This window comes from Anoplolepis gracilipes, chromosome 17, assembly GCF_047496725.1.
Source record: "Anoplolepis gracilipes chromosome 17, ASM4749672v1, whole genome shotgun sequence".
Lineage (NCBI taxonomy): Eukaryota > Metazoa > Arthropoda > Insecta > Hymenoptera > Formicidae > Anoplolepis > Anoplolepis gracilipes.
This window is the reverse complement of record NC_132986.1, coordinates 2,526,696-2,551,361: the sequence shown is the minus strand read 5'-3', so window position 1 is coordinate 2,551,361 and position 24,666 is coordinate 2,526,696. Positions and strand designations below refer to the sequence as shown.

General features: G+C 36.0%; 1 protein-coding gene across 1 annotated transcript in view; it reads left to right on the top strand.

The window, feature by feature from the left end:
* LOC140675195 (uncharacterized) overlaps positions 1-24,666 on the top strand; it is a 120,676-nt gene that overhangs the window by 60,279 nt on the left and 35,731 nt on the right. The gene's annotated exons all lie outside the window — the stretch shown is intronic.

The following is a 24,666-nucleotide window of genomic DNA, read 5'->3' as shown; positions in this document are numbered from 1 at the left end:
CTAATTTCAGTTTAATCTTTGAATAAAATTGAAAATTTATTTTTTTGGGTACATATAAAAGTTAAATGAAAGATTACATTCATAAAAAACGATAAAACTCTGAATGAGGACCCGCAATGCTGTTTCACCTACGTTTTCGATCGAAAGACCCTCCACGTTTATGAATGGAACGATCATGGATCCAAATGAAAAGTATACTCGACGCGAACGATTGAGAAAAAGAATCGTTGGAAAAGACCGCAAGCTGGTAGAAAGCGCTGGTAGGAGATTGGTGGATGGAATAAGGTGGAAATTGGCAAATTGCCTATCAATACGAATCACGAGACCATTCAATATCAGAGCGTTAGATATTATGGTGAAAGAGGATCGAAAGAGTTAGAAACGAAGATAGTTCAAGGGTGCCCCAAGCATGACTGGTTTTCACACGTCCGAAGAAATGGCGTTGCTCGAATAATTTCCTTATCTATCCGCCTGGATATATACAGAGTATTTAGGAATTTTTCAAAATACAAGTAGCGCTAGGTTTGCAAAGTTTCTTTTTATTATATTATCATATAATTGAAAAATTTTCTATTAAAAATGACAAGCTATATATATATATATATATATATATATATATATATATATATATACATATATATATATGTATTTATGTGTGTAAAATTAATAGAAGAATTTAGATAATAAAATAAAATATGATTGCTTATGGACATTATATTATATTTATAAGGTATATGTAATATATCTAAATAATATAATATAACATATTTGTGCACAGAAATATTTTTCTGGAAAGAATAATAAGAATAGAGAAGATCCATTTGTTAATAGTTATACTATTTCAGGCTACATAGTATTTACACAATCATGGTAATTTTGTTTAATTGCACTCATATGTTTTGCACATGCATTTGGTACGTATATAATGCTTCGTGGAATTTTATCACCTCGGGAATTGTTTCCTGCAATTTTATCATTTGCGCGACTATAATCAGTTTGTGGCAATTACAATGCGTATACTCTGCTTCTGTTTGTGATGGCTTTATCATTTATACAACTATCTTAATTTAATTCAATTTCACTCATCATGTAGTTGGCAACATGTGCGCACAATTACGTCAAAGCTTTCGTGTTGCCTTGTAACAGAGAGTTTAGAATTGTTCGTAATAAAGTTTTCATTGTAATATTGTATAATATATTTTATATTTATTTGTTATAATTAAGAGTGAACGTAGAATCAAACACTGATTTCTGAGGTACACGCTATAAGATGTGTGTACGCATGAGATACATATATTAAACTAGGTATTATTGATTGTGGGATAAGGGGCGGGTTATGCTCTCTCTTCTCAGTCTTCTGTTTCTGTTCGTCGTAATTTTTGTCATCGTAATTTTTCCATTTTGCTGCATATCATGTAAACGGAAAAAGTAAATACCATTTAGTGTGCAATTCTCATAAAATTTACCTAGCTTTTATAATCTCAAATTACATCTTCCTCGGCTTCTTAAGAGCAAAGATCGCACCGCGATACAACTACATAAATTTTGTACTCTGCGCTTACTCGTCATCATTAAATTATAGCTTAAAAAAAAACATGGATCTTAATACTTTTATTTAAATTCTGAAACATATTTTTAGAATTAAATTCCTCGCTTCTACGTCGCCGTGTCTCGCGTGGTGCAGCTGGGCAAACGGAGGAAGAACACGGAAGAGGCGGTTGTGCATCCGGTTTGCGTAGCTTGGGTACAAAGGTGCTCCTTACGAGCTTGCGTCGGCACGTACGAGTAGACTTCCGGATGTGTAGGACCTGATTACATTCTCTTCAAAGCGAGACGCGCGATACCTCTTCGCGGATAAAGCCTGCTTCTATAAAAGTTCTACGTAAAAGCGTATTTCCGTCGCGAGTTTTTAGGTAATAAAAGTGATACGCCAGCGCGGTATATTTATCAACCTGCATATTTATCTCGATGACTGTTTTTTTCCTTTAATAAATGATACGCCATACCTAGCCTATAATAATGATGCACTAGTTGCGCGCCGGACGCGATCGATAACGAGCGTTTCAGCAGCGTTGCATTGACAGTTTCGCGTTCCGCGTTAAACGTCGATATTGATGGTATTAGCGTAACGAAGCGTTTCCACGCGATCAAATATGCAGAAGGACCATTGCGCTCGCACACGCACGCATTGCACATGCACACATCTCGTCGCTCCTTGCATCTTTTATGCGTCTATATTTTCACCAAGGGATCGATCGCGCATTTGATTTCGAGCGTGATATTTGACAAGGCTAATTTTTGCAGCCAATGTTAATATGTATTACGATTATTTTAAATATTATATATTTTTGCACCATTTTTTAGGTCATTTACATTATTCAAAAAAAGCGCTTTTATCACGCATTTTATTAAAAATGATAAATTGCGAATTTGTTATTTTTGTGTTGAAACTACTAGAACTAATCGATTTTTTTTTTGCGAAAAATAATTTTAGCATAATATCACTGTATTAAACATCTAAAAGTAAAATTTTTCGAGGACGTGCGTGTAACTTAAAACAATACTTTTTATTTCTTGTAATCTACCTTCACGAAGTAAATTGATGCAATCTAACAGCGTACACGCTACGCCATGTGTGGGCTACATTTTATTGGATTAATTGCTCCAACCGTGAATTTGTGCTTTAGTATACACAAATATTACTACGTTTCCTATCTACGTTCTATATATTCGTATTTGCGTATCGAGTTATCATTAGTGTATATTTACCCTATCGCATCAAAACTCACGCACAATCAGTGCAATTATATCATATTATAGGATTTATACAGCAAAGGGATTAATTGCGATTCCTGAAAAACTAATTCTTCGCAACTGTAATTTTTTTTCCAGTTGAGAATGTAATGTTTTATCAAAAAGTGTACATACATTTTTTTTTTAACAATTTTTCTTACTGAGTCTTATATTTTTTTATCTCATACTTGGATACGTATCGATTATTATGGAATGACAATGTATATCTACAATTCTCCGCCCACCTTTGTCGTTACAAATCGTTTTCATATTTCCCTCTTTCGTAGATGTCTGATCCAACGATTGTCCCAGCATTGTTGAGAGATGAACAGATTATGATATAGGTGACCTTGCGCGGATGTCACATCGTGCCCGAATTTTTCTCGCAAAGGCGCATTTATTTAACATACAACGAAGGTCGCGATGTACATGTACATGTTCATTTTGCTGTCTCCTCTCTCGCGTGGCATGTGCTCGTTCGCCACGAGGAGCGAGCATGTAGCCCGTTTCAGCGGCGTAGAGATGTAAAAAAGGACGACGATTCGTCGAAAAGATAGCCTGGCGCGGGCTACGTCAAGACTTATGAGCACGAGAGTACACGTAGCATCTCGCGGCTCCCGTCCGCGGCCATTTAGAGTCAGCCTTGTCTTCGGCCGTTTATGGTGTATCTCGCTTGAAAAACCGCTTCTCTTTCTCTCTTCCTCTTTATCCCCCTTTTATCCCCCTTTTATCTCCCTTTTATCCCCCTCTCGGCGAGCTTCTCCAGTCCCGCGATTCTCGTCCCGGTCTTCGTCAATCGCCGAAAGTTTCGGAGATTTATCGATTCGCAGATACCTTCTAAGGCACCTTATTCGAATCCGCTAATCCACAGCACTCCAAATTCAAATGTAAATGTCTTAATTATTGTATGGTAATGTGTGAACCGATTAAGATTGTATAAAAATACAATTTTTATTTTTCCATAAAAATATCTAAGAATCGTAATTAAAAAAATTATTTCCAGCCCGCAAGGTGTTTGAACTCGTTTCGTTTAAATTCTCGAAATTTGAAATGTGTTACTTTCTCCCAAATTTAATTCGTGTCTAAATCAGAGATTTGTTCCTCTACGAGAAATTAAATAAAAAATCGTCGACTTCTCTTATTGTCATATTTCGAAATCAACAGCAAAAATCAATGGGAATGTGTGCGCGGAAAAAAAATTTATACGACGAGATTTGACGGTCAGCGAGCATACGTATCTCTAAATCCGTAAAAGGCAGAAAGACGAAGAAGAAGAAGAGGTCTCTCTCGCGGCCGGTGCCTCGTCGGTGGCCTCGTCGGCGTCCAGGTGGCTCCGCGCCTCCGTTTCTGGCGCACGCATGCACACCGCGATGCACCTTAGAAGGCGTCAGGTCGTCGCGGGCCTTTGTCTCGAGCTCTCTCTACCTTCTGCGAAATTTCCGGGAAATGCATGGTGATAGGCTCGCTAGCATAGAACGTGATCATCGAGGACGGAGGTCCCGCGACAATCGTTTTCCGCTCGTTAACGAGACCCCGTGTAAAGGAAGTCTTTACCTTATCAACGTGTTGCGCGCAATTGCTGTAATGTACTATGTATGTAGCGAAAGGAAAGTCAAACATCTTGATCTAAATGGCTTCTGGAGAATTAAATTTTTACATATATATATATGTATATATATCGATATAACTATAATTTTATTATAAATGTAACGGAGATTGTAATTTAGGAAAATCGGATTTTTCTTTTACTATAATTTAATCAAAATTAAAATTTAGAATCCACTAGCAATAAAAATTTGGCACAACTCTTTTACGTAATTCTTTTTTAATTTTATTCAATTTATTTGAAATTAAATCTTAAATCAGAAGAGCGCACTCCGAGATATCTTCTTTATGATAATTCGGCGTGAACTCGTTCTCTCGTCTGTCAAACCGACTGTTCTCGTCGCGTCTCTCGTCGGCCTGAAGCTTTTAAGGCGCAAAACCCGTTCCCGTAATGTCGAAGCTTTTTCTGCGGGCGCTACGCGATGTGGTGACGAGGAGCACTTTTCACGCGACCGAAGACAGTGCATTCGCTTCAGTAAGATTGATGCTTCTGAAGACAGTAAGAGCCGCCGGCAAAAGGCGAGGTCGCGAGATCGGCAGCGGCCGACCGAACCGCAACGTAGCGAATGAATCTTATACAGGGTGTACGGGAAGAAAACTGTTATTTTGGAGAACACATTTAATATATATGAGAGCAGATTAAAATAGCGAGACTTTTATAATCCGTTGTAATCTGTCGATTAAATATGATATTATTATTAAATTATTTTGCCTTTACAAATAAGTCCATTTCTCTGTAAGTTAAGAGTAAGTTAAGTACTCTGACTATAATAGCAGATTACTAAAATAAAATGTAGCGATGATGTATCCTTGAATGATCTACTTGGACTGAAATAAATTTCTAATTTTAAATTTCATTCGGAAACTAACTACTCTATTATCCTTTTTTCAATTTACACATTTTTTAATCCATATATGTGATTCATAAACGAACTGATGAATGGATCTAATGCTTCTGAATACATGGATATATTTTCAGAAAAATAAGAATATTTTTCAACTATATAATATATACATTTCATTACAAAATTAATATTTCTGTGCCTTTCTGTTGCATATGCTATTTTGAAAATAATTTGACAGACATTTTACTGTTAACACGCTGTTACTTCCTTAGTAATGAAGGTTTGGACGTATGTTTATTGAAACATTCTTATTTTTTTTTTACTTTTATCCCCAAAATACGCTTCTCAGATATTGTGGTTTTTTTCCGAATCACCCTATATAGATCGATCTATCCTCGAACGTATCCGTTCGGATTGCACCAATTCTCGTAATAAAATAAAGCTACCGTAACTTTTTACGGTAGCGTTCTTATCGAGTTTACTGCGCCGACGATATTACCTGAGGAGGAGAAGAGGATCTCTACCCTTCTGTTTTCGGTTTTCCACCGAAGGGAATTGGTGTTAGTATCGTCTATATATCGTACTTTAATTCTTTTTGCTCGAAACAAGTAGAATTCATCGGAAAAATTCTCAATGCGAACGTCGCATTCGAATGGTTCGCGAAAATTACGGTAAATGATAGATACTATATTGTTTGATTAAATCACACTGGCACGAGAAACATTTAGGACTAAAATCGTTGAATGTCAATACATTTTATCTAAGAGCATGCTTTTAATTGGTTAACGGATTCATATTTAATCTTTCTCACTGCTAATTTTAATTTATGAATACCTAGATAGATTTTGATTTTCCGGAAAAAATATAATAAAAATATTTCGTTGACACCAAACGCACTAAATATACATATGTATATAAGTAATGAATTTTAATATGTAGCATCTTAAATTTTTGTTTCTTTAATTTTTATTTATTGCGTGTATGGACTTTTTTAATGTTAAAATGTGTTTTTATTTTTTTTATATACAATATATGTCCTGTATATTGTTTATTTTGCATACATCTTGAGAGTTTAATTTAATTTTAGATTCAATCAATCAAATATAATTTTGCTAAAACTTTCACTACGGCAATTTTCAAATTTCATTCAACAAAGTACGAGTTAAATTTTTACACACATGCATTATATTTCAAAACGACATTACGGTAAATACGGAGTTTAAAGCAAGAGAATTGATAAGCGAGAAAATTGAGTTAAATTATTTTTTCCAGTAGATTAACAGTAATAATAAAATCGTAAAGACTAAAAATGCATCACGTACCACGTGTCACATCTTTGGAAGATTTCCTGTGAGAACGGACATTCGGCTTGGAATCGTCTAACGGGCGACTCTCGCGGGGTTCGCTCTTACTCAAACATCCCTACTAATTCGGGAATTATTTGGGCAAACATCACACACCACGATCGAATGCTGTCGGCTCGTTCTCGCCGAAACGTGGGAAATTCAAGACCTAGTAGATGTTGTCTCTGCATGTGTATGCAGATTCAAAGCTTCTGAACCTTTGGAGAAGAGCACGTGGTGCCGCCGCGTGCGGACCTTTGTCTTCCTCACGAATTCTGCATTCTTTAGCGACGCGCACCTGATTCTCTCTCTTTCTCTTTTTGTCTCCTTTTCTCTCTCTTTCTTTCCCGTTTGTGCATCTCGTTAGAGCGCGGCTTTTCAAAGGGTTCGAAGTAATATTGTAGATCACGAGTTCGCTCCGGCCTATCCTTAATTGGATAACCGAGTTTTAAAGGCTCTACTGTGTGACTAATTGCGTCCCGCATAACGAGACATACATTATATGATGAAGCTTTTACAAGGAATATAATTCTTATACATTTCCTGAATTTCCCAGATTTTAATAGATAACGGAAAAACAGATTTTCCAAGAATAGATTTGTCACATGATTTTATCACGAACAAATAAATCATTGAACATAGATTACCTTGATGAAGAGAATATTAACGATTTCTATAATCATTTTTCATAGTCTTCTTTATAATTACTGTTGATCATTTGTTGATTCCTACATAATGCAATGTTAAAGTTATTCAGTGATTCAAAAGATAAGTGAATATACATATAAATACAATTCAATTACAACTATAATAATTATAGAATATAATACAAAATTCCATCACAATTTTTAGACTTTATCCGCTTTTTCGTGAAACATTTGCAGTACCGACTTGGCAAGAGCAAAATTATATCAGAAATCTGGCAAATTTTATATCGACAAAACATATACTGCTCATATATAACATGATCGATACAGCCATACCGAGATTCAAAAGATCGTTATCAAGAAATGAGAGCCGTTCATCAAGCGATAAGATACGCCATCGGCCAGAAAATCTTTTTAAATGCATGGCGCAATGGAGAGGTACGTATTTACAAAGAATAATGCATATAAAGTAACCCGAAGGATAGGAGGTAGAGTGCCGCGGCCGTAATGGGAAAAGCGCACAAGATAAAAAAAAAGGATCAAATGCGCGCGCATATATATGTGTATATATGTACAATTTTATATATATATATATATATATATATATATATATATATATGTAACATACATATACACACGTACATATGGTACGTATATATGCTGCCGGTCTCCATTTCTCAGTTGAATTCCACGAAAACGAGAAAACTGACATAACGAGTCCAAGGAAGAGGCAGGGTAACCTCGCGAAGCATATCCTCGCGTAATAAAAGGAAATCGTTGCGTACGGGTTTATGTGCGTTACATAAATCGGCGAAGACATTTTCCTCGGATTATAATACTAGAGTTCATTAAATTAATTTCGCGAACATCGCACGACTGTTCTACGACTTCTTGCTGATATTAATAGACACACGAATATAATTACGTTAAATCCATAATTTAAGTAGCTAATATTAACAGTTAACAGCTATGCAATTAAATAGCATATTTGTCGAAACATTTTTTTACAGTTCGATCTTTAATATTTCTATTTTTAAGTATATCTTATTATATAAATCTTATTAAGTAAAAAGCGCATTTTTATAAAAGAGTTTAAAAGCAGATAACTATATTTTTACACATGTATATAAAAATATATTTCTATCTATTTGTTAAGAAAAAACAAGATCATCTTCTATCGATCGACATTTGATATCGGAAAAGGTCGACATAGTAAAATCGAAAAGACGAGTGTTGTACAAATAACTAAACTAAAATACGGCGCATTAGGATATTTTAGGGAGTAATAGGGCGTTCATTCATTGATCTATTACTAAAACTTTATTCAGAAAGCAAAGTACGAAAGAACTACGTTTTCGTACTTTGCTAACAAGACGCTTATCAAGAGTAATCTGAAAGAACAACTTTCTTCTCATTTGGCAAATTTTCCTTGCATTTTACAAACGCTTTATAATGTAGTAAATAGATACATCAAAGCTATAAAAAAAGTCGCGTGTCGTCTATTGAAGCACTGATATATTTATTTACGACTTTAGGCATTAAACTCTTTCTTTCGATTAAAATGGCGATTAATATGACGAGGACTGTTTTTGATAAATTTAATTTTATATTTTCAAAGTACTTATTCCATGCTTTTAATGTGAAAAAAATTAAATGTTTTGGAAATTGTGAATTTTGTTAAAGTCCTTTTTTTAGACAAAGAAATGTGATAATATCTCGTGTCGTAAGAACAATTTAGAGTATAATGTATAGTATATAATTTAAGCTTTAATCTACTTAGCAAACTCGGCTGTCCGTTTGCTTCCTCAGTACGTTTTATATTATTAAAAGAGAGATGAATATACAGTACTTTATTCTTTTTACGTAAATATTTGTAATGAACCTGTTCAGAGATTATGTGAAGAGGTAAAAAGCAAGTTTCTTTTTCATTAAATTAAAATAAAATTTGCATCCTTTTAAAGAGTATGGTACTTTTACCTCTCTCTCTCTCTCTCTCTCTCTCTCTCTCTCTCTCTCTCTCTCTCTCTCTCTCTTTCGCATTAATTACGTAAATCTTATTTAGAAATAAATATTTAGAAATCTTATTTGTGTCATATAATGAATTAGCGCGATTGAATCGAGAAAAGACAGGCCTCTTAGTGTATACGCATCAATCCGGTCGGTCAGGTAGACACGGAATCTCCGCGAAATCATTAGACCTCCCGAACGCCATTTAAAAGGGCCTTACGGCAGTGGTGGGCTAAATCCACGCCGGCGGTCGGTGGCCACGCGGACGGACATATATAATAACGTAAACTAGGTGGCAGGCAGGACCTGTCCAGAGTAAACAACGTGGTGGCCCGGGACTAATCGCCGTTCGACCCGGGTTATGGTTCCCACATCCAACACCGTGGCATTATGGGACTCATCGTGCTCTCACGCCTTTACCTCTCTCTCGCTCTCTCTTTCTCTTCCACTCTATCTTTGTCCTCTTCTGTCCAATTTGGGGGGCACAATCGCTTGCTTCTCTCGTTCACTTTACCGTCCCGGCTACGCTGCCTAGACCAGTTTGCCGTACGATCGGAGCTACCAATAACTATGTACGTGAGGACCGAGCTTAATGTTGTCAATGCATACACACACACACACACACACACACACATTCGAAGAGAGGCCAGTGTGCGCAGGAGTCGAAGTGGTCTCCTCTGCGGCCCGATACGGCCAAAGTTTGGAAAGTTCCGATCATTCGGGGATGCGACGGCGACATTTGCCGCCGCAATTAATTCTTGGGTCACGTTCCCGATATCGCTTACTCTCCCCGATATCGCATACGGTAGCTTATTTAATCGTCGTGCAGGCCCTTCAGGCAGATTACCGCCTCTATACATGTACATACGGCTAGAACACACGCACGGGGCTATGATTTACATACATTTGGCGCAAAAACGATGAAATCAGAGTTTCGAATCGATCCCTTTCGATATCCGCCATCCAACTCAAAATATTTCGCTACGTAAACATTTTGAAATCTCCATCAGTCATATACATATCCAGAAGATTGAATTAGAATCATTGTGATGTTGGAAGAAACGTGAAATTGGATTATAATCTTCATCGAAAGATCGTTGCCATAAAATTGTCAAAAAGAGAAAATTTAATAAATATCAATTAACAAATGAATCACTGTCAGTTATTAAAAAGTATTAAAATATTAAATTAATCTCATTGTCAGTGTTATTTCTTTTACTTAAACTTTGATCTACAAAAGTATTAAAAGTAAACATAAAAGATGAAGATAAAAATTATTGTCAAAGAACTTTCTCTCATTCTTGCTTTTTATAAACTTTAACCTTTTATTTGAATATGCATTAGTGTCGATAATTAGAAAAGAGAAATGCATAAATCGTTACATTTGAATATCCGTGATATAGTTCTAAACATCTTTATTAATTCTTTTTACGCTAAAATCTATTAAAAAGAAATTTATTAATTATAACTATAATTATAATAGAAAAATGAAGACGGGTAAAATTCCTGAAATTCTCTGCCACTAAATATTTTTTTACGCTTTTCGCAATCAGAAGAAATACTTCGATAATTATAAATAGTAAAGGAAAGGATTATATTCTCGACGGAAAAGTAGCACACTGCTATTTTTTATGCATAAAATCAGTCACGAAAAAATGGTCTACAATCTAATACATTAACACAAATGTATGGAGATTTTCTCACGAATATCAATCATTGTTTTTCTACTTGCTTTCTGCCGTATCGTTATGAAAACATTTTTCTCTATCCTTTCATGAGGAATGTCCGGCATCGGGATGTTTGCAATTGAAACTCAAGAGAAACCACTTTCTTCACCCATTTTTTCCTATACTGTCCCTGATGACCGATTCGTTCTCTTTCTCTCTCTTAACACCTAACTTCAATATTCATGAGGATATAAATATAAATAAAAATATAAATATAAATATCGATATATATGAATATGAATGTCAGTGTGTAAATATTCATGGGACGGAGTATTACACCCGAATAGAGAGTTCGCGTAAGGCGAAGCGTAGGGGGAGAAGCGAGGGGTGAGAAACGACGGGCGAAGTGGAGAGACAGAGAGAGAGAGACAGAGCTTCAGGTTCAAACTATACCAGGCGGCCTCAAAGGGACGCCCTCCACTCCAATTCGCCGCCGTTATCGACAACGTAGTCACAGCTATAAACGGCGCCGTAAGCTATCTCGTTGGTAGCTACCAACGAAACCGGCAACTCTGCGCACAGCAACCAAAATTGCTCGCTAATGTCATAATTATATATATTGCGGCGGCAGCTGTGTGTGCCTGAGAGACGAGAAGTGCTCTACGATGCTGCCATTGTATGCGCCCTTTGAAGGGTTCGGTTAATTTATTCGCGAGTAACGTGGCGCGTTAAACGACCGTACAGGTTGTATAACGGAATCGAGGCTTCCTAGCTAATAGCAACATTGCCGGGTATGAAGAAAGTTACACTCTACAGAGAGTGATTCATAAGCGCGTATGTACAGGTCGATACAGATAGTTCTGTTTTATGGCCCAACAATTTCCCCTTTCTCTCTCTAAAATATATATTGACGACGCGGATTTATGGATCACCCTATAGCATGTATACACGCGCTCTTGCACCGATCGAAGGGTCAACGTTTCAATCGCTGAAGCCCTTCAATTTGCACCTTGGGCGTCTCCTGTACTCTTCCTACCTGTCTCCCCATGACTAACTTTGACCCTTGAGACTACTCAGGCTAAGACGTCTTGTGACAGGTCGAAGATGAGGTCAAGCAAGTTGCAACGAGGGCAAAGATCACTTTGAAACACTCCAAGTCATTATAAAGGAGAAGTTAGATTTATCGAAAGTGGCGCGCGTAACGTTAAATATTTTGCATTAATAGCTTTTATCTAGGAAATTGATAAATTACCTGCTAATTTATATGAGCAGAAATTACTTTCTAAAACCTAATTAGTTTTAGAAATTTATTTTTTAAATTAAAGTAGACGTAAATTAAATGTAATATAATATATTCAAACGTGATTTATTCAAAATAAAAAATTCATTAAAAAATTAATATTTAAGAAAGCTTTGTGAGAAAAAGTCATGAAATGTAAATAAAATCTACTATATGACACTTTCTTGAAAGTTTTTATTTTCTCAAGTCAACTCAGAAATTCCGTATAAGTTTGACTTGACACGAATTGCATACATAAACCATAAACGTTTTTATTTCTTCAGATTCATTATACTTGTCATTAATGTTTAATGCCTTTATAGGACACGCAAATTTCGCAGTTGCTATGCGTTCTGCTCTGTACGCACGCACGCACCCACGTATACATACGCGTTTATGCACGCGCGCGTACTTGACGTAATGTTGCCATTATGCAGCTTCGAGTCAGTCACCTCGATGGCAATCGATGACGAGATTTCTAACGGTATGATTTATGCGCCCGTCTGGCGCACAAGAAAAAGATTTCCATGGTTTTCGCACGCACGCAACAGTTCAATTATTACTCGCACGATTTGACCCTTATCTGAGTCTTCAACTATTCGACGGTAATAAAAACGCGTTAAAAGTTTTGTTCGACAAGCGCGATAACTTTTGCAGAAAGTGATATCGATACGATTTGTGGTTACTTATCTTTCGAAAAGTTTTCAACTTTCTGGTGAATAAAACTCTCATTAAAAAGAAGGAAAAGGATTATGATATATGGCAAGAGAACTTTAAAGTTTCTGTAAATTTCTATTCATTCTATATTCTTTATGTATAAGCGATTAAAAGTAATTTCAAAGTAATTATTATTAAATTTATCTACTAACTAATTATTATACAAGCAGAGAAATTTATATTTATTATTTATGATTTAAAAACAGTGTAAACTTTAAAGCTCATATCCAAAAATTGTCAAAAAATTACTGAAATATCTGTAACATTTATTTAGCAAGAACTCGTAAAAATTTTAAGTGTTTTCTCTCTCTCTCTCTCTCTCTCTCTCTCTCTCTCTCTCTCTCTCTTTATAAATAAAAGCTCGTTGCTGAAAGAGTTAAAAGAGGAAACTCTTCTCGAGAAATGTGCGGCTTCGTAATATCGCAGGCAGCAGTGCTTCTTCTTAGAGTGGTGGAATCAGTTAATTACATTTTCTACGAAGCCGTGTCTTAAACGGAATGCAATTTCAATTCGCCGGATCTAGTAACCGCAACGATCAGCCATCTTAAAACAACGCTTGATTTTCGAGCGAGAAACGGAACATTGAAAAACGCGGAAATCAATAAACGTACCGTCGTTTCAGACGCGTCTAACAAATTGCATTAAGTGCAAAAAGGACGGCACAATAGTGGCAGTAATTTTCTGAGAGGTATTAGTACACTTATCGTTAAGTAAAACTTTGTCCTTCTTGCAAACGCATTTCAATATTTTTCGAAGTCAAGATTATTTCGCTTTCTCTCAAAATGGACTGTCTGAACTTTTAGAATGCGAAATTAGCGTCCTTGAGGCAAGATGTTATCTCGAAAAAGCAACTTTCAAGCAACGATTCTGCTACGCTAATTGCACATCGGAGAATTAAATAAGATCCGGCATGTAATTTGCATCCCTCTTTTATGTAAATGTCAAATTCACGATGCTACATTAATCCATTTGCATTCGCATAACTGCAAAGAAACGAATCCCGTCGAAATGTATTCAGCACTTAATAATGAGGCAATTCTCTCTTTTTCTCTCTTTTCTAAGCTCTCGATTAGTTCACGGTCAACATAGGGGGATAGTTTATAAAGATATGCAACGTAATATATTCTAGTCTTCATATTTTCAGAATTCTTTTAAACTATAATTATTAATATTTTTATATATGTCTATGAAAAATATATTTTTATTAATTTGTAAACAAAAATACGTAATTCGTATCCTGAATACTTTATTCTCTCTCTAGATAATTTATTATTTTTAAAATAGGATAGGGGGAACGATCCAAATGTTTGTTAGCCCTTGGTTCATTATAAGTTTTTTTTCTTTTCCTCGTTTCTTTCTTCTCTTTTCGCGATGGCACTCGCGTGTAACAAGCGATCCCAAAACACGTCCTTTGGTTCGCATCAACGAAATTGTATGACGATAGCTCGATAGCGTTGCTACACGGTGTGTGGGCACAACAGCGCGGTAGATCTCCATCCTGGGCCCTAAAATCCTAAAAGAAAGAGAGGGAGAGCGAGGCCTCACACATGGGGCCTCGCGGCCGCACCGGCTCGGCGTGAGTCTCGACGCGAGGAGGTCTCAATCTCACGGGATACACATGATATATATATATATATATATATATATATATATATACATACGTAATATATATTAATATACATATATAGATACGGTGTGATCGGGGCGACTTTATCACCTGAAATAACTCGCGTGTTTTACTCGATCACAAAGGTGTGTCCGGATGGCGCGCAATGATGATATAATAATAATCTGATGACGATATCGCGCGCGTCTTCGTTCTTGTTGAAAAATTCAACCAAAAGCAGGGATCTTTTAAATAAATAATCATGCAAATAGGTGCGCATGAAAATAACATCGAGATAATCGGCAAGGGAGGTACCTTGTAAACTCACATATTTTATACAGGCACATATACGTGGATATACGATGTTAGAAAGAGAGGAAGATAGAGGATCAGGTCGAATCGTACCGTCGACTTTACCGCCATGATTAATCGGCACCGCCTACTTATCGTGTTAGATTTAGACAGCGAAGCCGCAGGGGCGAGTGGGCCTTGTATTTCGGGCAGTACAAAGGGACCCCGTGCGCTTGATTCATTAGGCTGCGAAGGATGCTCGACGTATCGATTCTGAGCTTTCTTGGCTTAAACTTTTTTCTCGTTTCTTTTTTCTTGACAAAAATTGTCTTAGCGGATACTCAAGATTATTGTAAATCTAAGGATCATTAATTCAGGAAAATTGCGAAATAATTAAGAACTAGTTAATAATTATTAATTAATAATAATTAATATCAATAATATCAGTATTATTAATAAAAATTTCAATTAACAATAATTAATACTAATAATTAATATAAAAATAGTCGTGATATATTATTAAAAGAAGAAAAAGAAGATAGTAAAAAAGATTTTTACATCAATATCTTCATCTTTCTTTTGGTTCTCTTGGTTACTCAATGTTTGTTTTTTTTTTTTTTTTTTTTCTTTTCTTAAAAACTATTTCATTATAGAACTTTAATTATAGAACTTTAGTCTGTGAATGCCGACGAAACTTATTACAGTTGAGAAAACGAAGAACTCTGGAAATTTCGAATTTTCTCTGCCCAGCAATTTCGGTTTCCTGATTTTCCGCGCACACAAAGTTTCTACTCGACTCGTAGCATATCGTACGTTTCCTCGTGGTTGGAAAAAGCGACGCCGCACTCTTTTCTGAATCGGAAGATCTGAAAGGGAAGAACGGATCGTTTGCGCGCGAGAATCGAGAATACGTCGGGAAGTAAAAATGCCGGTAAAATATCGAAGACGCGCGCCCGTCGTCGTCGGGAGACGAAATCCGAATCATTAATCACCGTGTTCTCTGCTCGATGTACCGATTCCTCCTTCCCTCTTCTTCTCTCTATCCCTTTCTTTCTTTCTTTCTTTCTTCTCTCCTTTCTTCGCTACTTCCTCGCTCTCTTTATTCGACATAGCGAAGGCACCACCCTCACAGCCGATAGCTCGGTGAATGATGTAGTCGTCGGATCGTGCCCGGCATTCGTTCTCTCGCCTTCCGTTCCGCGAGAAATCCTGCGAAAGGAACTTCTGTCGAGATTTGCGCGTCCGTCTGGTGATCCCGGCTTCTTCCGACGAGTTTCCACCCTTTCTAGGCACACGTCGTCAGGAGGAAACTCATTACAAAAAACTTGCCGAGTTACTCGTTCCGGGATCCTGACATGTCCCATCGAACTTAGCCACGTTACAACAATGTACGGAATTGTCAAAAAAGTACTCTTTTAATTTGTATTATCGTTGATGACGATAAACAGACGGTTCTTTTATGATTTTCAATCATACATGTCGAACTCCGATTTTGATTGATTAACGAAACTTTAAAAATTGTTTATTACCACCTATTACATTTACACTCGTTTATATATAAGGGAAATGGGCACTTGACTATTTATATTTACAGAATATGTAATGCGAAATTTGAGAATACGTAGAATTACGAGAGTTTCGAATTTGACGAAATAAACCAATGCTCGCGAAAATCAATCTTTATAAACTCGACCATAAGAGTCACGCTTGTGTGCCAACAACGATCTTACCACCTCGGTGGCAAGGGTCGCAATGGCCTTGCTATGTTTAGAATATGCAAAAGAGTGTATGCATGTAATATGTATTATATTCATGTAGATGTATTCATGCAGAATTTTCATACGCTTTTCAGTCGTCTCGTGACGAAACTCTTGATCAAGTGATAAATGATTTTTTAATGCCTCGCATAGAGATTATTCTGGCGTCGCGCCTCGTATATTAATTACACTCTTTATTAATCTCGATCCATTAAACTTTATTAAAATTGCTTGTTTCGCGATTGCAAGCGCGATCGCGCGACGTTGACCGATTTTTAGCACGCCCCATGAAGATTAGCGTGGTGTTATTTCGACGTGGCAATTATCGTCAGCCTCTTTATTAATCTCGATCGATTGCACTTCTCCCACAATAAATTATGATACAAGCAAACTTTCAAGCGAGAAGTGTCTTAATCGTTTCATTATCCAAACCAAAATTGTTTTGTAGCAATTATTTTAATTAAAAATATCTATAAAAACAACGTTTGTACAATCCATAATTTATTTACACACACAAAAAGAAAAACTGTCCGACAATTATATATATTTGATAGGGCTTGTAACGGATATCGAGTTGTACTTATATAATCTTGAGATGTCGCGAGACGTTTGAAATAATAAAACCGACGCGGTCATAACGATCCGCACTAGCGGTTTATTCCGCGAGCGGGAATTATGGATGCGGGTAATATCGCAGTCGCGATAGACGGCTTTTGATTGCCTTTGGTACTTTAATATACCGCGGGATATAAAACTCCATCTGCCTTCTTCCGTACCACCCGTTCGCGTGACTTCTACCGCACCGTCTTGCGCGTCCGGAATTACTTTATTCCAGTGGGCGTTCATATTCCTTAAAAAAGCATCTCCGTGCCGAAATTAATATGTTGAGCGCCGTTGTTCATGCTCTGGACAGAGATAAAGAGAAAGAGAGAAAGAGTTTCGCGAGATCCGCGTACTCTTGAGCACGATACCATTGTTCTTGCAACGGGGAACCCTTTTCATTTTTCATCGTCGCCGTCTTGGAGAAAGTGTAATCAGGGTTATCTGATTAACGTGTAAAGCGTCATTAACCGTGTAAGATTGTAAACATATAATCTCAGTAACAATAAGTTGTATACCGTGTTAACGTTTAACGACACACATTTTGTAATTTTTTTTTTTTTTTTTTTTATTTAAAAAACGTTTATTATACTTTTATATATCAACAGATTTCATTAACGAAATTTAATTCGTTTAATGATACAAATTTTCTCTCTTTAATGTAAGATCGACATTTTTTACCGCAGTTGTGCGAATCGATTGCATCTCTTTTCATAGATGGCAAAATTGAAAAATCACGCAATTGATAAAAGTCACTGTCACCGCATGTGTATCCCGCATGAAACTCGCAAGTCCTTCGGTCGTGGATAAAGCTTCCGTTATCAGCGCGCAGCGCTCGAAGCTGCGATTTAGCCTCCGACAACGAGAGATGTGCAAAGCACTGGAAAATGGATTGTGCGAGAAGATGTGCGATGGAAAAGCGCCCTTTTAATTTCCGTGGAGAACGTCATTTCATACCACGATGACGACGACGGGGCGCCGCTCTTTGTAACGCACGTCTCCGCGAAGATTAGATAGACACTCGAAGCAACGCGAAACATCTCATGCTCGCGGACGCTCGAATTTATCTTGCATTAGTGTGCGATGGTGCTTCGTTTTGACCACCAACATTCGTATCGTCTTTCAGGAAGACGATAATTATTTCAAGCGCAGCGCGACAGGAAGCCATCCGCGCTCTTATGTATGAGCGCGCGACGTTGTAAAAGAGAGCGCTTTTTCAAGCACTCTTCTCTCACCACCGAGATTCATTTATTTAATTTATTTTAGCTTCCATAAAAGCGCGACTCGTCTTTCCACGATGATCTCTCTTTTTCTCGGTACATAGAAATCGTCGCCAGCACATATATAATATCGTACCTATAGAGATATATGTACGTTTATATTACGATTTTTCAAGCGATACATTTACGATAATGATACGATATCAGTTTCTTTTCATTCTAATACAAATGCAATGGAATAAAATAATGTAGAAATGTACGTTATAAAAATATATATGCTCTCTCTCTCTCTCTTTAAAAGTTATGTATTATATTTAAATATAAATTTTAAAATAATTGTATAACTATTATTATTTTTACAATTACATATATTTTAAAATCTAAAGTCATTTAAAAATTGATACTGATCATTTTAAAATCAACCTACAAATACATAGAAATAATATTTCAATAATAATATTTCTTTATATATAAAAATAATATTACAGTAAGAATATTTCCTTATTCTGGCGTTAATAAAATGTAAATAAAGTGTTTTATGTGATAGATATGCATGTTTATTTCTTTTATATGCATAATAAATTTTTATATATTTTATTCTCAAATTTTTTAAATAAATATAAATTTATAGATACTAATTTATATCACCAGTAATGAAAATTATACAATGATTTAATTGATCAATTGTATATTTTAAATTTTGATTTATAATCATACAGAATTTAAAAATCGTGTTAGCGTAAGCACATCTTATCGTGAGGAAAAAAATCATCGGTTTTTTTGTTCACGAATAATTTATCTTTCTTTGACAAATTCTTCAGAATCGTAGAGATGAAAGCACGTCATATTTGTAATACCAAACATAGAATCAACGGAGCATGTCACATCGTTTCATTTATTCGACTCTTCTTCTATGCAATGACATGCAATGACGAGCACGCGTTAGCATCGGAGGAATATTCTCTCCAGTCATAATTCGGAGCTCGATAATGCACATAAATATTGACACTCGCATTTTAGAAAAAACGTGGATGTTTGACATTTAATTTTTTCGCGTGAGAAAAGCATTGCGAATAAATCGGGAAAATTCGGAAAATGTATCCTGAATTTTATTGATAAATATGAAATTAAATTTTGGTCCAGTTCTGTCTATTTTTTGTATTATGTACATAATTTTTTTAGCATATAGAGTTTTAAAAATAAATTTAGTAAAATTTGCGTCGATAATGTACTAAAATATATAGAATTGATAAGAGAGATATATGAATGTATATGTGAGAATGATCAGTGATATTTGATTTTTTTTTCCATTTTACAAATAAAGAATGAAAAATTAAAATTATACAACCAATTAAAAATGTTATATTAAAATAAATAAAATTATTATTTCAATAATACTTTTCTATAGTGTTAAATTTATAAAATTTATACTCACTCTCTTTTATCTATGTATAAAATTATATTTTTTATTACACATTGCGTAATTTAACGGCTCTTGCATATTATAAGAAAGGCAGGGAATTGTATATTTAATAATCTGTCTGTCAATCATCCACCTTATTGAAGTTGAAATTTTCCTTTCACTCTTCTCCTTCTTCTCTCAAGAACATGCCATACATTGGATCCTTGCTATACTTGCTATCTTTCTCCGAGTGGTAAATAACTCCTTCCTTAACTGATTTCTTTCGCGGCGGCGCCAGACTTCTTTACGACGTCCGTCTTGCCTATGCGAAGATCCATCTCTCGATGGAGAGACGATTTCGCTGTTTGTGGGCGACGCTTACGTCGGCTGAGAGGAGACGATACCCTGCTCGTACCCCGCGATATTCGGTAGTTCGTCGCGACGTGGAACGACATATATAAAAGTATTCTCGATGCGAGAGAGCATAAGTCTCAGCCCCTCGCGACGGCGAGTTATCCTTATCTCGTTTCGGCATAAACTTCGATGCGATAGAAGAGTCGTCTGAGTCTGGCGCCGTCAGTTCTCCGCCGGAAATGTGCAAACGACGGAAATTTGTCTCTATCGTTGAGCGCAGAGAATTGAGCTTTGATTTTTATTACATAATATTTTCACTACGTAAAAGTCGATTGAAAACTACGAGAAATTTGTTTCTAATATTAATGTTATTTGATTTGATATTTATACATATACGTGTGTATATATTGTACATATATTGAGATGCAAATATCTCCTTCAAAATTTATTCTACGCATTTTATTATTTTTTACAGCACTTAAAAGCTCCACAGATCCCGCGATTAATCAGCATTGAACGATATAGTGATATGTATTATCCTTGATTGCATCGTGTCGCATTGTTCTGACGAAGGATATAATGTAATATTATTTTAATTGACCAACTGGCGCACGCTGGTGTTCACTGCTAGTGTATATGTTATTTACATCGTTATTTACATCGTTATTTGCTAATTAAGATTTAACGGTCGCGCGTGTACGGTGAATGCGGCCTATCGAATTCACTTAATGTAACAACCGATATTTACCGCTTCGTGTAGTCATAATTGAGAGTGTATGGGAAATATATTTCGTGCGTCGTTATCAAAGAAAAATCGCACGTATTCGCTCGGGTTTAACTGCGAGAAATTTCCATCGATGTGTTTTAATACGCGAGAAATTTGCTTCGACAAATTTCACAAATTTAATCGAGTGCAACCTGAAGTGTTCACGTGTCTCCTGACCGATACTCTCCAATAATTTTTCCATTATAATTGTATTCGTAAACAGTTTTCGATTCGATTTTTTTTTTCACTTTGTAAACGGTTGTCGAAATCAACAAGTTAATGTGGAATATACGTAACAATGGTAAGAATTTTTTTGCGAAAAATTTTAAAAATAATATCGACTTTGTTGTAGCGCGAGCAATAAAATAGCTATACATTTGTCAATTTTGTGAACAATATGTCCTGTTGTTTTTATTTCTCAAATGTACCAAAGGAAGAATTTGTCTTCTCGTTTAATAAATAAATAAATAAATAAATATTGAGACACTACAACATCTTTGTAAGTTGTGTGTATTAAAATTAGTTTCTGCCGCGAAGTTAATAGATTCGGAACAATCGATCCCAACATCACCGACTCGTATTATGAAACCGCATTTTTTTCTTCTCCCTTCCCTTTCCTTCGCCGTTCGAGCAAGCTAATCAGTGATGGATGGGATTTACGACGAATCGCGAGGTGTGCCGCCACACTCTGATTGCTGCGATAATGATTTCTCCGACCGTTACGATAATTGACGCCTCAGATCTGCCATTAATGAGATCTTGTTCGTTTATACGAGGAGATTCCGCTTTGGTAATAGGTGGTCCGTATGAGGGTTTTTGGGGGTTAAATGATTTATTGAAGAGTAAGGTCGGATTATCACATCTATATGATTAAAGGAAAAAAGGAGAGCAAATGTTTGATGAACAGAGATGAATTTATGATAATTTATATACATATATTAATATACATTACTCATGTCAATAATATTTAATTTGAATTAGCTGGGCAATCATTATATTTTATTGTAATCAAGTTATATGTGAATGAATATTTAATTAGAAAATATTTATTTTATTTTTAATATGAAAATATTTATTTCCATTAAATTAAATTATTCTCATTAAAATGTAAATATCTAATTATATTTTATTGTAAATGTAATTGTTTAAAAAAAATTTATGTTAAATATTCTTATCGATCAGTTTCGATGTAGACGAGATGAGCGTAACGTTCCACTTACGTGTCTCTGATATTTATTGCAATTTTCCTCTGGATATGACTATCGCATTTTCCGATTAGTTTCAAATACTATTATTGGAAGCAACGAACCGAATGACTACTACACCACGTTCGATTTAAAAACTTTCTTCGTTTCGAAGTTTTTCGCTTGATCATAACTTTACGTATCATTGAACAGATTCTTTCCGTTATTTCGTGAGTATTACGCTTCTACTTTTCTTGGAACAAATAGCTTTAGGAAATTTATAACCTTTCGCTGAGAATGAAGCATGCATTCGTACGATATAATTTTTTACCATACATTCAAATAAACTTTCATTTATTTGATATTATAAAAATCTTATGTCCAGTGTATAACGCGATACTAAATCATGATAAACCATTGATCGAAAGATCAGCAGATATTTTATAAAAAAGTTAGCAATTCAATTATGTGCAGTTCGAATAACACTCGTTTATTCTTACTAATGCTTCGATTTTAATGCATTTATTCTTTCATTGATTGCAAATGTTACCGAACGTTTATCGCTTATTTCCAGTATATTTTACACTACATTTGAACGCTATATTTGAAGGCAAACTCTTTTATTTTTGACGTCGATTTACGTCAAGATAAAATGGCCATCGAAGTTGATTCGCCTGCAAGAAAGTGATACGTAGCTCTTCGAGATCGACTTGGACTTTCGTGGCTTCCGCCTTTGAGGTATTCTTTTTATTTTCTTCTTTTACTCTCTCTCTCTCTCTCTCTCTCTCTTTCTCGTGTGTTTTTGTGTGTGTGTGTGTGTGTGTGTGTGTGCATCTCTCGCTTCCGTTTAAACTGTTCTTCCAACCGTCCACAAACCGCAAGATACCGGTAAAGCAACGAGGAGAGTCAACCTCCATCGACTTGCTACGAATTGGAAAGTTGAAAGGTCCGTCGTTCTTTGCAAAATTCATAGAAAATCTACTTGTCGCGTATTTGATTATATGCAAAAACCTATTAAACATTCACGAATAGAAATTGTAACTGCATACATAATTATGTCTAAGCATTTATTCTCGAAAAAAAGAAAATCAGCTTAAAATTTATTTCCATAAATTAAAAATCTGATGTTCATTAAATATCACATCTTGGAGATTGAATTATTGCTATTTAGAAAATCCATCGCGTTAGTTAAAAAGTAGTCTGTACTCGAAAAGGGATCGGAAAGGAGGAAGCGATTAGTGCGTACAAAACTTACAGATAATCGCCTATCACCTATCAATATGCATGCTTCCTAACACAATCACCGTACCTTTTAATCAATCACAACGCGAAGAACAGAGCCGGCTAATGTTATTCATGAAAGCGGGCGCGCCGGTAAATTTCCCAGGGATTTCCCGACGTCGATAGCTCTTTTAATTCGAGTTTGCCAACTCGCAACAAGTCGAAGGCGCCCGTCGACCACGCTAAGCCGTTCTCGTTCCACGGCGGAGAGACGGGTCGGGAGAAAGTTGAACCGAAAGTTGAAGAGCCGGATAAAAGGAGATGGGGTGAAGTGTAGAGCAGGATGGGACAGGGGGAGTAAGCAACAACAACAGGGCACAAGGATAAAATGGATATATAGTTCAGACGGTGAAAATCCATTGACGGTCGTAAAGAAACATGAAGAACAGAGAGGGGAGGATTTGTGAATGTCTCTGCGCATTGTCCTCCCGTGACCGAGTGACGTTAAATAAATAATGTGAGGGCGGTTGTAGAGAGGCACGTTTCGGAACCCTGGGGTGGTCTCTGGCGCGACCGGCACCGGCAGTGCCCAGCAGTTTCCTCCATTTTTCAGTTCGAGAATACAACTACGCCGGGGTTGCATTATGCAACCCTCGCTCCCGACAAGCGACGCGTCCCCGTGGGACGTCCCAACGCGTTACTCTGGTATTATTCCGCGTCACGGACTGGCCAGACGCACGACATTTTTCTGACGGTGTCCTTGAAAACGGGAAAAGAAAAGCAGTGAATTTAAATTTCGAGATTGTCTAGACACGTAGAAAAAAATTTCCGTTCGTGTGCTTTGCTAAAATATTTAATTAACAAGATATTCTCAATATTTAATACCAACGATCACTCCAAAGCATTTTGGCTTATTATTTCATAATATATTTAGTTTTCATATATTAAGAAAAAGTTTATTTTAATAATATACTTACGTATAATTCACGAGTAATATAAAATATTATTTTAACACTATATTCATAAAATATTCCGTTTTTACATCACATATAATTTGGATTCACGACAATTGTTTGTTTGAGTAAAAAAATTTTTCCTGCAGTGTGAGAAAAAAAAGTAATGATACTGGAAGCAAGGGAAATTGGATTTTCTCCTTGTATTACAGAAAAAATAAGACAAATTTCGAAAATATAGAAAATATTTCCAGCATTTCATATTTCATAGTCCGTGACGATTAACGTGACGATAAATGTAAAATTCGTACGAAAAATTGAAATATCAAATCGCACGCGCAATAAAGAAGTACGTATATTATCTAACGTGTTGCACCGCGTTGCTGTGCGAATTAATGCGCAGAGAGAA